The sequence below is a fragment of the Pezoporus occidentalis genome, unplaced genomic scaffold, assembly GCF_034315485.1.
Source record: "Pezoporus occidentalis ecotype Australia unplaced genomic scaffold, CSIRO_AGI_Poc_V1 ctg18, whole genome shotgun sequence".
NCBI classification, from domain to species: Eukaryota; Metazoa; Chordata; class Aves; order Psittaciformes; family Psittacidae; genus Pezoporus; species Pezoporus occidentalis.
In genome coordinates, this window is record NW_026913640.1 from 7202493 (window position 1) to 7213572 (window position 11080).

The window sequence follows — 11080 nt, forward strand, 5'->3', positions numbered from 1 at the left end:
TGCTACAGTAGCAGTGACCATCTAAGGACATAAGGAAGACAAAGTTTATGATCAGATGTAATATATTCTATATTATCCAAATATGGTCTTTGTTACCTCTTCCTACAAATACTGTATCTACATATTTATTTCTGATCTGCACTTTTAGCATAATGTTCTGTAGCTTTTCTTAAGAATTTTTATGATAAACCCAGTGCCCAATATAGGATATTTTATGAAAAGCATCATAAGCATTTGAAGCCAAAGCATTACTGGTTTGGTTTTGCACCTCAGACTTCAATATAGCTGCAGGATTTATGCCTACTCAACTAATCACATCTTTAGAGAGCACATTAATTCAAAAATGCGCCTCAAAAGGTGCAAATTCACAGATGTTAATGATTACGCACATGTTTTCCCTTATTGCTTCAAAGCCAGCAAAGGCCAAATTCTGCTTTAATTTGTAATGCATTGATGAGATTTGGATTAATGAAATGAAAAACCATATTCAGAGACTTGTTTCTGTTTGCAGACAGTGGCGTATTTCTGGACACATCTCTTTGGGAGATAGAAGTTCTACACTCTAGGAAATAAGACAGCAGGAGGGTCAGTCACTAATGTAAAGTCAAAGATGTGCAGGTGAAAAGAGGACCCCAGGGCAGCACCTGGATGTTGGAACCACTGCCTACATGTTATGGAAGAGAAGGGGAAAAAGAGTAAATAAAGTGGTGGGTGAAAAACATTGATACCCAAACAATGCAGTGATGTTTATGTGCTGCACACATTCTGTTACTAAGACTTCACTGTGCCCTATGTATCTATTCACTTAATTTCATGTCTGTCCAAACATGAATTCTTGCTCTAATGTACATTTTAAACAGTATAGTTTCCCCTATATACTGGTACTAACCATCATAGAATCATAGAACAGTTAGGGTTGGAAAGGACCTCAAGATCATCTAGTTCCAACACCCCTGCCATGGGCAGGGACACCTCACACTAAACCATGTCTCCCAAGGCTCTCCCCAGCCTGACCTTGAACACTGCCAGGGATGGAGCATTCACAACTTCCTTGGGCAACCCATTCCAGTGCCTCACCACCCTTACAGTAAAGAACTTCTTCCTTATATCCAATCTAAACTTCCCCTGTTTAAGTTTTAACCCATTACCCTTTGTCCTATCACTACAGTCCCTAATGAAGAGTCCCTCTCCAGCATCCCTATAGGCCCCCTTCAGATACTGGAAGGCTGCTATGAGGTCTCCACGCAGCCTTCTCTTCTTCAGGCTGAACAGCCCCAACTTTCTCAGCCTGTCTTCATACGGGAGGTGCTCCAGTCCCCTGATCATCCTCGTGGCCCTTCTCTGGACTTGTTCCAACAGTTCCATGTCCTTTTTATGTTGAGGGCACCAGAACTGCACACAATACTCCAGGTGAGGTCTCATGAGAGCAGAGTAGAGGGGCAGGATCACTTCCTTCGACCTGCTGGTCACATTCCTTTTGATGCAGCCCAGGATACAGTTGGCTTTCTGGGCTGCAAGCACACACTGAGGCTGGCTCATGTTCACTTTCTCATTGACCAACACCCCCAAGTCCTTCTCCACAGGGCTGCTCTGAATCTCTTCTCTGCCCAACCTGTAGCTGTGCCTGGGATTGCTTTGACTCACTTGTAGGACCTTGCACTTGGCATGGTTAAACTTCATGAGGTTGGCATCAGCCCACCTCACAAGCGTGTCAAGGTCGCTCTGGATGGCATTCCTTCCCTCCAGCATATCAACCGAACCGCACAGCTTGGTGTCATCGGCAAACTCGCTGAGGGCGCACTCAATCCCACTGTCCATGTCAGCGACAAAGATGTTGAACAAGACCGGTCCCAACACCGATCCCTGAGGGGCACCACTCGTTACTGGTCTCCAGCTGGACATTGAGCCATTGACCACAACTCTGCGTGCAGCCATCCAGCCAGTTCTTTATCCACTGAGTGGTCCATCCATCAAATTGATGTCTCTCCAATTTAGAGACAAGGATGTTGTGTGGGACAGTGTCGAACGCTTTGCACAAGTCCAGGTAGATGACATCAACTGCTCTACCCCTGGCCATCATTTTCGTAGCCCCATCATAGAAGGCCACCAAATTGGTCAGGCAGGATTTCCCCTTAGTGAAGCCATGCTGGCTGTCACCAAGCACCTTGTTGTTTTTCATGTGCCTTAGCATGCCCTCTAGGAGAATCTGCTCCAAGATTTTTCCAGGCACAGAGGTGAGACTGACTGGTCTGTAATTCCCTGGGTCATCCATTTTCCCCTTCTTGAAAACGGGGGTTATATTTCCCTTTTTCCAGTCATCGGGAACTTCACCTGACTGCCATGATTTCTCAAATATGATGGGCAGTGGCTTAGCAACTTCATTTGCCAGCTCCTTCAGGACCCGCGGATGATTTCATCAGGTCCCATGGACTTGTGCACGTTCAGCTTCTTAAGATGGTCTCGAACCAGACCCTCTCCTACAGTGGGCCCAAAGTCTTCATTCTCACAGTCCCTGCGTCTGCCTTCCAAGACTTGGGTGGTGCAGTCAGAGCCTTTGCCAGTGAAGACTGACACAAAGAAGTCATTCAGAACCTCAGCCTTCTCCAAATCCTGTGTAGCCAGTTCTCCCGAGAGCTTCCAGAGGGGGCCTATGTTCTCCCTAGTCTGTTTTTTATTTGCTATGTACTTGTAGAATCCCTTCCTGTTATCTTTCACATCCCTAGCCAAGTTTAATTCTGACCGGGCCTTAGCTTTCCTAACCTGGTCCCTAGCTTCCCGGACAACATCCCTGTGTTCTTCCCAGGCCGCCTGTCCTTGCTTCCACCTTTTATAAGCCTCTTTTTTTTCCTTCGAACTTTCCTCAGGAGCTCCTTATCCATCCAAGGAGGTCTCCTGGCCCTCCTGCTGCACTTCCTTCTAGATGGGATGCAACACTCCTGAGCTTGTAGCAGGTGATCCTTGAATATCAACCAACAGTCTTGGGTCCCCCTGCCCTCTAGGGCTATATCCCATGGAACCTTACTAAGCAGGTTCCTGAAGAGGCCAAAGTCTTCTCTCTTGAAGTCCAGGGCAGTGAGCTTGCTGCACGCTCTTCTCACTGTCCTGAGGATCTCAAATTCGACCATCTCATGATCGCTGCATCCAAGGCTGCCCTGGAGTGTCACATTTCCAACGAGCCCTTCCCTGTTGGTGAGCACGAGGTCAAGCATGGCACCTCTCCTTGTCGGCTCCTCTATTACTTGCAGAAGGACGTTGTCTTCCACACAATCGAGGAACCTCCTGGATTGCTTGTGCCGGGTCGTACCGTCCTTCCAACAGATGTCAGGGTGGTTGAAGTCCCCCATGAGAACAAGGGCCTGTGAGCGTGAGGCTTTTCCTATCTGTCTATAGAGTGCTTCATCCATCATAAGGTAAGACACTGAAACACAAAAAAAAAAAAAAAAAAAAGAAAAAGCCCCTCTATACAAATATGTGTGGTCATAAGTAGTTTGATAACAAGAAACGTGTGCCCTATGAAGTTTTCATACGCTTTTCTTTTTTCATAGCTGATGTAAACATAAGGGCTTGTTCAACTTCTTTCTGCAGGACTGGTAAGAAAAGGCTAGGCTTCCAACCCCCGATCTGTGATTGGATTATATACACTATTGGATTATATACACTATTGCACTTTCCATTCACATTAGAAAGACCCACTAGATAGATACTAACGATTTTCAGACTTTAAGTGTTTAAATACAAAGCAGCTAGACCCAGGGCATCTGCCCTTATCTCTGCAATAGCCCCTTTTAAGGGTCAGTTTCTATTTTCTATAAGTGGAATTTAATGCCTGTAGTAATACACATGCACACAAAAGTTTTTCCTGTCTCTTTGACATCAAAACAAAAACCCAGTGCTATGGCTAAAGGCACTACCATAAGACATAAAGCTGCTACTTCATACAGCTTGTAACTTACTGCATGACTGATTTCCAACATGAGCCCATGCAAACTGTTGTATTAGTGCCTTTTGGGAAGGGCACTCCTCACTCACTCCTTCGTGGTGACAGTTACACAATGAACATGAGTCCTGGCTCACTACACAGTAGTTTTGTAATGATGGCCACTGTCCAAATGCCTGATATACCTAGCATCAGAAAGTAACTCAAATTCTTTTAGTTCATGTCTTTGGTCTGGAAATTTATTCCCCTCTTCAGTAGTTGTTAATGACAGGATAACATTTTTCCTTTCTAATCAGCCACTTACAAGGTTACCTCATTTCCCCCCAGGTCATCTAGTGTTAAAGCATATGCATTTATGATTAGCTGCATGCAAATACATGCACCCTGCTTTGTGTATTGCAGTACATCACTGAGGTATGTTACTGAAGCATCAATATTCACATTCAGGCTAATTTAGCAGTTTCACTTGCTAACGATACTATATACTTACAGAACATTTTCTGTCTGGGAATGAAGCAAGATTTTTAGGAAGCTTAAGAAAACAAACATTTAAGTCTACTGAACTGTGTTCTTTCAGTGTTCTAATCAGAATTCACAGAATTTTGGAGGCTGTAAATAAACTGTATTTTGTCATGACAAGGCACTGTGTAAGTTTTATGAAGCTAAGCTGTTCCCCTGATGCAGCAGTGATCTTGAATCACCAGGCTGAAATAGTTTTGCCACTGTGAGACTCAGCTTGACGGGGAGAGAGGGCAACAGGCACCTGGATTCATCACTGCACTTGGTGCAGACAGCGTTTAAGAGGCTTGGGCTAAAGAGAAAGACTCTTTATGGCTTTCACATCTGCCTAAGTGGAGTTCACAGCAGGACTGGGCCCAAAAAGACCTGCTTCTCATATTATGCAGTATCACTGCAGGCAAAGGAAGTGGAGGAACCAGATTTTCAGACACTACAAAGGGCACTATTGTGTGAACACTCTGGGAGCACTGAAGGGAGAGGTCCAATCCTCCATGGCATTTTTACAAGTGCTTAATTTCAAACATGCGAATAACCATACTGATGTCAGTGAATAGCTTATGAACTTAAAATTAAATGCATGCTTTGTTAGATTAAGGCTAGGGCACAGTCCTACCAAATTTAGCCCCTGGTTCTTTCTAACTGTAAAACTAGGCCAACCTGTCCCTCGCCATTCCCTTCTGCAGTGGTGATTAATTTGCAACAAGTTGGCCTCCTATATGACTTTTAAATTGTTTTAAAAAAAGATGTGTGACAACCACTTAGATGCAGCATTGACAAAACTAACACTAGGTTTTGCTAATACGCTATTGCCTGCGCTGGCCTTTCATGTGGATGAATATTGCACAGATATGTGTCGCTTTCACTACCATGAATCATGATTCATGCTAACAATTTGGCAGGAGCACACCCATGCCTGAAGTCATCTCTATGACTACCAAAACACAGCTCAGAATATGCTTTAGTGATATGGCAAACACTGTGTGAAAAGAGTCACATCTGTTCACTCTGGGTCCCCACCGGCATCAATACATTTGACTTCCATTACAATTTTAAAAGTATCTTTGGAGGGAAGTGATAGTAACTGGGTTTATTTGAGGTCTCATCAGAGATGGGATATTTTTTTCTGAGTTACCCCGAGCATTTGGTCAATGCCATTTTTTCTACTTCTACCTCTGTTATGTTCAACTTGCAGTCTATTAAAAGAACAATTTCAGTCTTTGAAACACAGGGATATATAACCACAAAGATGAGGCAACGAGACAGGAATTTGCAATACTGTTATTGTAAGTATTTTCTCATGGAAAAAAACTCCAAACACAACTGCACACTTTGGTGGACAGGCTACGAGCAGACTCCGCTTTCTGCATTCATTCTGAGAATGCATTCAGTGAGGTGAGATAATAAATCATGTCTCACAGTTAATTTCAAGGTCAATTTTAGGCACCCGAGTCTGACTGAGCGGCTCGCTCAACAGCCCAGAGGAGCCGCGGCTTGCGGGACTGGGGGGACCTCTCGTGGTGGAGACCGGGGAGCAACCCCTGGTCCTGCGCTCCCTGGCGCCCACAGTAAAGCTCTGCCTGCGGGAGAAGCCGCGTGGGAATGAGCAGGGGCATCAAGCGCGAATTAGCAAGAAGAAATCGAAAGTGTTGCCAGCGCCGGGCACCTAGCTACATTTAAAACTTACTGCGTGAAAGCTCATACTTTTCTGAGTTACTGGTGCCTATCTTCACTGTCCATCTATTCAGTCCTTTCGGTGACACGCAGACCCAACAGAAGGGTTTTTCCATCCCAGTGTGAGGGACATGCTCTTTCATCCTCCCTCAGGCAGCCATGCTGCAATTCTTTCTCTCTGCCTGTAATACTAGTTTTGTGGAATTAGGAAAAAAAAAAAGAAAACAAAAAGGTGATTTTATGCATATATAATTTACTGTATTTTGTTTTCTTCACTGCATTCTGTTTTTTTTTTTCTCCCCTCAGAAGAAAGTTACCTTTGAGTTTGAAAAACAGGGCTGGAAGACCTCTGAAGACAGAAAGCACACCTCTCTGGGCAGCCTGGGCTTCTGCTTGGGTGTCCTCATGGAGGGAAAACTTCTATTCAGTTGTTGCGTTTTAACCCTGGCTGTCAAATGAGCACCACACAGGCACTTGCTCACTTACCCCCAGTGGGATGGGGGAAAGAATCTGAAAGGTAAAAGTGAGAAAGAAATGTAGGCTAAGATAAAACCAGTTTAATAATGAAAAATATATTCTTTTTTAAACTGTGAGGGAAAAAAAACACCAAAATGAAGTGAAGCAAGTGAAAACAACCACTCAGCACCAACCAACTGATGCCCAGCCAGTCTCTGAACAGTGGCCTCCTGGGCAATCTCCATCCCCAGTTTAACTGCTGAGCACGATGACATATGCTGTGGGACATTGCTTTGGTCAGTTGGGGTCAGCTGTCACGGCTGTGTCCTCTTCCAGCTTCTTGTGCACCCCCAGCCCACTTGCTGATGTTGCGGTGTGAGGAGCAGAAAAGGCCTTGGCTCTGTGAAAGCACTGCTCAGCAGTAACTAAAACATCCCTGTGTTACCAGCACTGTTCTCAGCACAAACCCAAAGCATAGCCACATACAAGCTACTATGAAGAAATGTTAACTCTATCCCAGCCCAAACCAGTGCATCAGTTTTAGTCTCTCCTCTTTGAACATATACCTGCTGTTTCTCATCTTCCTGTCCTGCACTGATGTGAACAGCCTGGATCCTTCTCCTCAGGGACTGTTGGCAGTGGGAGCTGCTGTTAGGTCCATGAAGCTCTATCTGGCCAGGCTGAACAAGCCCATTCCCCAGCCCCTCCTCACAGGGCTAGTGCTCCAGGCACCACTAGTTTGGTGGCCTCTGCTGAACTCAATCCCTTTAGTCAATGTTTCTCCTGTACTTGAGGCCCCAGATTTTTTTGAAGTAATCTAGATGTGGTCTAATGAGTGCTGAGTAGAAAGGGATAATCATTTCTGTGGTCTCTGGCTCTGCCCCTGTTCATGCAGCCCCAAATGCTGTTGGCCTTTGCTGCTGCCAGGGTCAATGATGGCTCATGCTGCTCACCAACCTCCAGGGCTTTCTCCATAAGACTGACCCAAGAAGGAAAGAATCAGCCTGTACTAGCGCCAACCCTTCCTTTCCAGGCACAGGACTTTGCATTTGTCCTTGAATTTCATGAGGTTGGACCATTCCTCCAGCCTGCCTAGGTCCCTTTGAATGGCCTGCTCTCAAGTGTATTCACTAATCCACTCAAACCGATGTCGTCTGCAAAGTTGGATTAGAAATAGATCCATGCATGTAGGCAATGCTACGGGGTTTTTTGCAGAGGAGCATGAGCTCACTCTTTCCCTGCTCCAAGTGTTTTTGTGGCATTCAGCCTAAGCTAATACACTTTGCCTCTCAGCAGAGTTTAATAGCTTGGGATCAGGATTGTGCTAATCACAGCTAAATGGCTTTTGGTTCAGAGCACAGGAAAGTTGAGCTGTGTCTGCTCAAACATCCAGTGTGAGTATAGTATGTAAGTCCACCAAAACGTGTTGTCCATTAGCTCTGATGGAGATCTTGAAGGAGGAACTGGCAAGCCTGAACAGTGGCACAATGACGTAGATCCAAACCCAGGGATGGTGAGAAAGCTAAAAATGAGAATACTAATAAATCTGAAGTTACTTACAAGAATGCTGAAAAATCATTATCACCAAAACTGAGGACATGTTATCCTCTTTGTGCTACAGAACAGCATCACTCTTCATGATTTCCAGCACTGTTCCTGGCATTTTGAATAATACATGTCCCGGCCATTCAACAACAACTCCCCTATCTTTTGGCAGGCTTTTGGGTTGTGTGAGTGCTCATGGGCATTGACAGAGCTGTGCACGAAAGAGTTTCCAAGCATGCTGGCATTGCAGCTGATGGCAGCCTTGATTCAGGAGGGGCTACACCAAAGACAGGCATGTCAGACTTCTGATACAAGCCTATGATAACCTAAACAGATGTTTGGAAGTGCAATGCTGGCAGTTAGATGTTACGCAGAAAGAAGCTGAGGCTTAGATGAATTAATACTCTCTGAGGAGATTCCCGTTAGCTTCCAAAGGACTCCTGTTAGATGCAGAAAATTAGGGTGGCTGACAAAATGCACAGGCATGAAGGGAATCCATATATTTACAGGGATGACAAAAAGCATATAAAGGAAGATGAACAAGATTTTGTCCAGGAGTGAGTTGTCTGAAAGTGAGACTAGTGTACTGGTTCATGACAGAGGTGAAATGGGAGATAAAATGCAAAACTGTTTATCAAGAATTTTATGAAAACTGATTAAGGAAAATTGTTTGAGAAGGAAATACTTCTTAAATTATGCTCAAGGATAAATTTCTGTCAACCCCCTCCCCCCCCGCCCGAAAATGAAATGTTGAATGGCCACATAAAAAAGGATAAAAATGCATGCAAAAAGGAGTAGAGCATTTCTGAATGAGAAATTAATACTGTCCAGCAGCTTAAACTACCTTCTGCTTCCTGGATATCCAAGGGTATTACTAATGATTGGTCATCTTTCTTCTTTACCTTCCTTTGATAAACAAATTAAGTAGCTTTAATCTCTTCTTTCAAGGTGAATGCTGTCTTCTAACTGTATTGCCAGGGCTTCCCTGAATTTGTTCTCTGCATTTTCTTAGCATCCCACTTAAGCAGGATTAAATCAGAATCACGTACAATCTTGCAAATAGCTCTCACTAACTAATAACTTCCCATTTTCTGTCTCCTGTAGGTCACACTTTCCTTCTTCATGGCTGTACCATACCAGCAGATAATGGCTATCAATCATCAACCTTTACGGTAATGATTATGATTATCAAATTATTTTACAAATTTTTGAAACATACCTATAAATAAAATACATAAAATTACCTTATATTTATATAGAATATATACATAATATATATTAGATGAATGTTTCACATGTAATTTTATTATTATTATTATAATAATTAATAATCCTTTATCTGACTGCAGGATGGAGGCAAGGTGCAGGCTTGTTGACACCGCAGTCTGACTCATGCTACCAGTCTGTCTTTAAAACCCAGTTTAACACCTGCCATTTCTCACAGCTGGCTCTTCTCTTCTGTCATGGTCCACAGTGAGCAGGTATAAGCGAGAAAGATGAGAGGTCCCTGAAATGTTTTCCATAACTTTACTTATATCTGTTGAGGTGTCTGTAAATTGTTACACATATGGGTCTTTTCATCTTTCTCTCAGCCGCTCTCTCACTCCTCCCCTTTCTCCCCCCTGCTCCTGGAAGGGTGGTGAGGAGAATTGAGAGAATGTAACTCCCACAGGTTGAGATAAGAACAGTCCAGTAACTAAGGTATAACACAAACCACTGCTGCTGCCACCAACAATAATAATGATAAGGGAAATAACAAGGGAAGACAATGCAACCGCTCACCACTCACTGATCGATACCCAGCCAGACCTGAGCAGTGATCTAGCCTTTCCGGGTAACTGCCCCCAGTTCTACATCCTGGGCATGACGTGCTGTGGCATGGAATACCTCTTTGGTCAGTTTGGGTCAGGTGTCCTGTCTCTGCTTCCTCCTGGCTTCCCCTCCTCCCTGGCAGAGCATGAGGCTCACAAAGTCCTTGGTCAGACTAAACATTATTGAGCAGCAACTAAAAACATCAGTGTTATCTGTTCTGTTCCCAGGCTGAAAGTCAAAACCACAGCACTGCCCCAGCTACTAAGAAGGAGAAAAATGACTGCTACTGCTGAACCCAGGACAGTATCTACCCCTTATTCCACACCATTCACGTCATGCTCAGATCTCACATTTTCAATATACCATCACTCTTATCATATATATATACATATACACATATATATACATCCACAGAGAGAGAGAGAGAGAGATATTCCTTAATGCATGGACCAATCCCTATAAAGCTTCTCAGTCCATCCAGTCCATGACATCGGGCTCCATCTCTTGTAACAGTCCTTCAGAGCAGGAGAGGCTCTGTGCAGTGTTCACACTTATGAATAACTAGGGCAATAGTGTCCATTGCTAAGTCCACCCCTTGATCATGAGTCCATCTCTATGTTGCATCTCTGCCCTGATGGCCTGAAGTGCCATGGGCCCACCAGGCTCAAAATAATTCACCCTTCCCTTCAGCAGTTTCTGCAACTTGTTGCTGGGGACTCCATAGAGCTGCCTTCCATCTCCGACGCTTCCAAAGCACTGGAGGGGCCCAGTGGACTAGATACTTGCCCATACTGTCCCACACACCCTGCCCCTCATGACTGTCCAGGCTTGGGGAAAACCTCTTGGTCCCTCTGCGTCGTCGTCTAACCCCAGACAAGACCCAAACACAACTTTGCTTAACTTTCGAGATCACATAAAATAGTCATGGGTAAACATGCTCTGTATGTGTGCCAACATGCTGATCCCCATCACAATCAGCAGGCAGGTCTCAAGGGTACCCAAAGGCCATTCAAAACCTTCAGAACTCTCAAACGATGCTGCTGTACTTGTCACTGGGGCTGGTGGAGCTGCTGTGCTTGGAGTTGGAGTAGCTGCATTATCTGTTGCAGTCAGAGCTTGCGTAGCTGCTGTAATCATCAC

The 11080-nt window shown here is 44.5% G+C and overlaps 1 long non-coding RNA gene across 1 annotated transcript; it reads right to left on the bottom strand.

Moving 5' to 3' along the window:
• Positions 1-3941: 3941 nt before the first annotated feature.
• Positions 3942-8060, bottom strand: LOC134161797 (uncharacterized). The gene is made up of 4 exons (XR_009964089.1): positions 8001-8060; positions 7150-7212; positions 6496-6637; positions 3942-6317 (listed from the first exon to the last, which is right to left on the bottom strand). It is a non-coding gene; the product is annotated as an uncharacterized LOC134161797 (long non-coding RNA).
• Positions 8061-11080: the final 3020 nt, after the last annotated feature.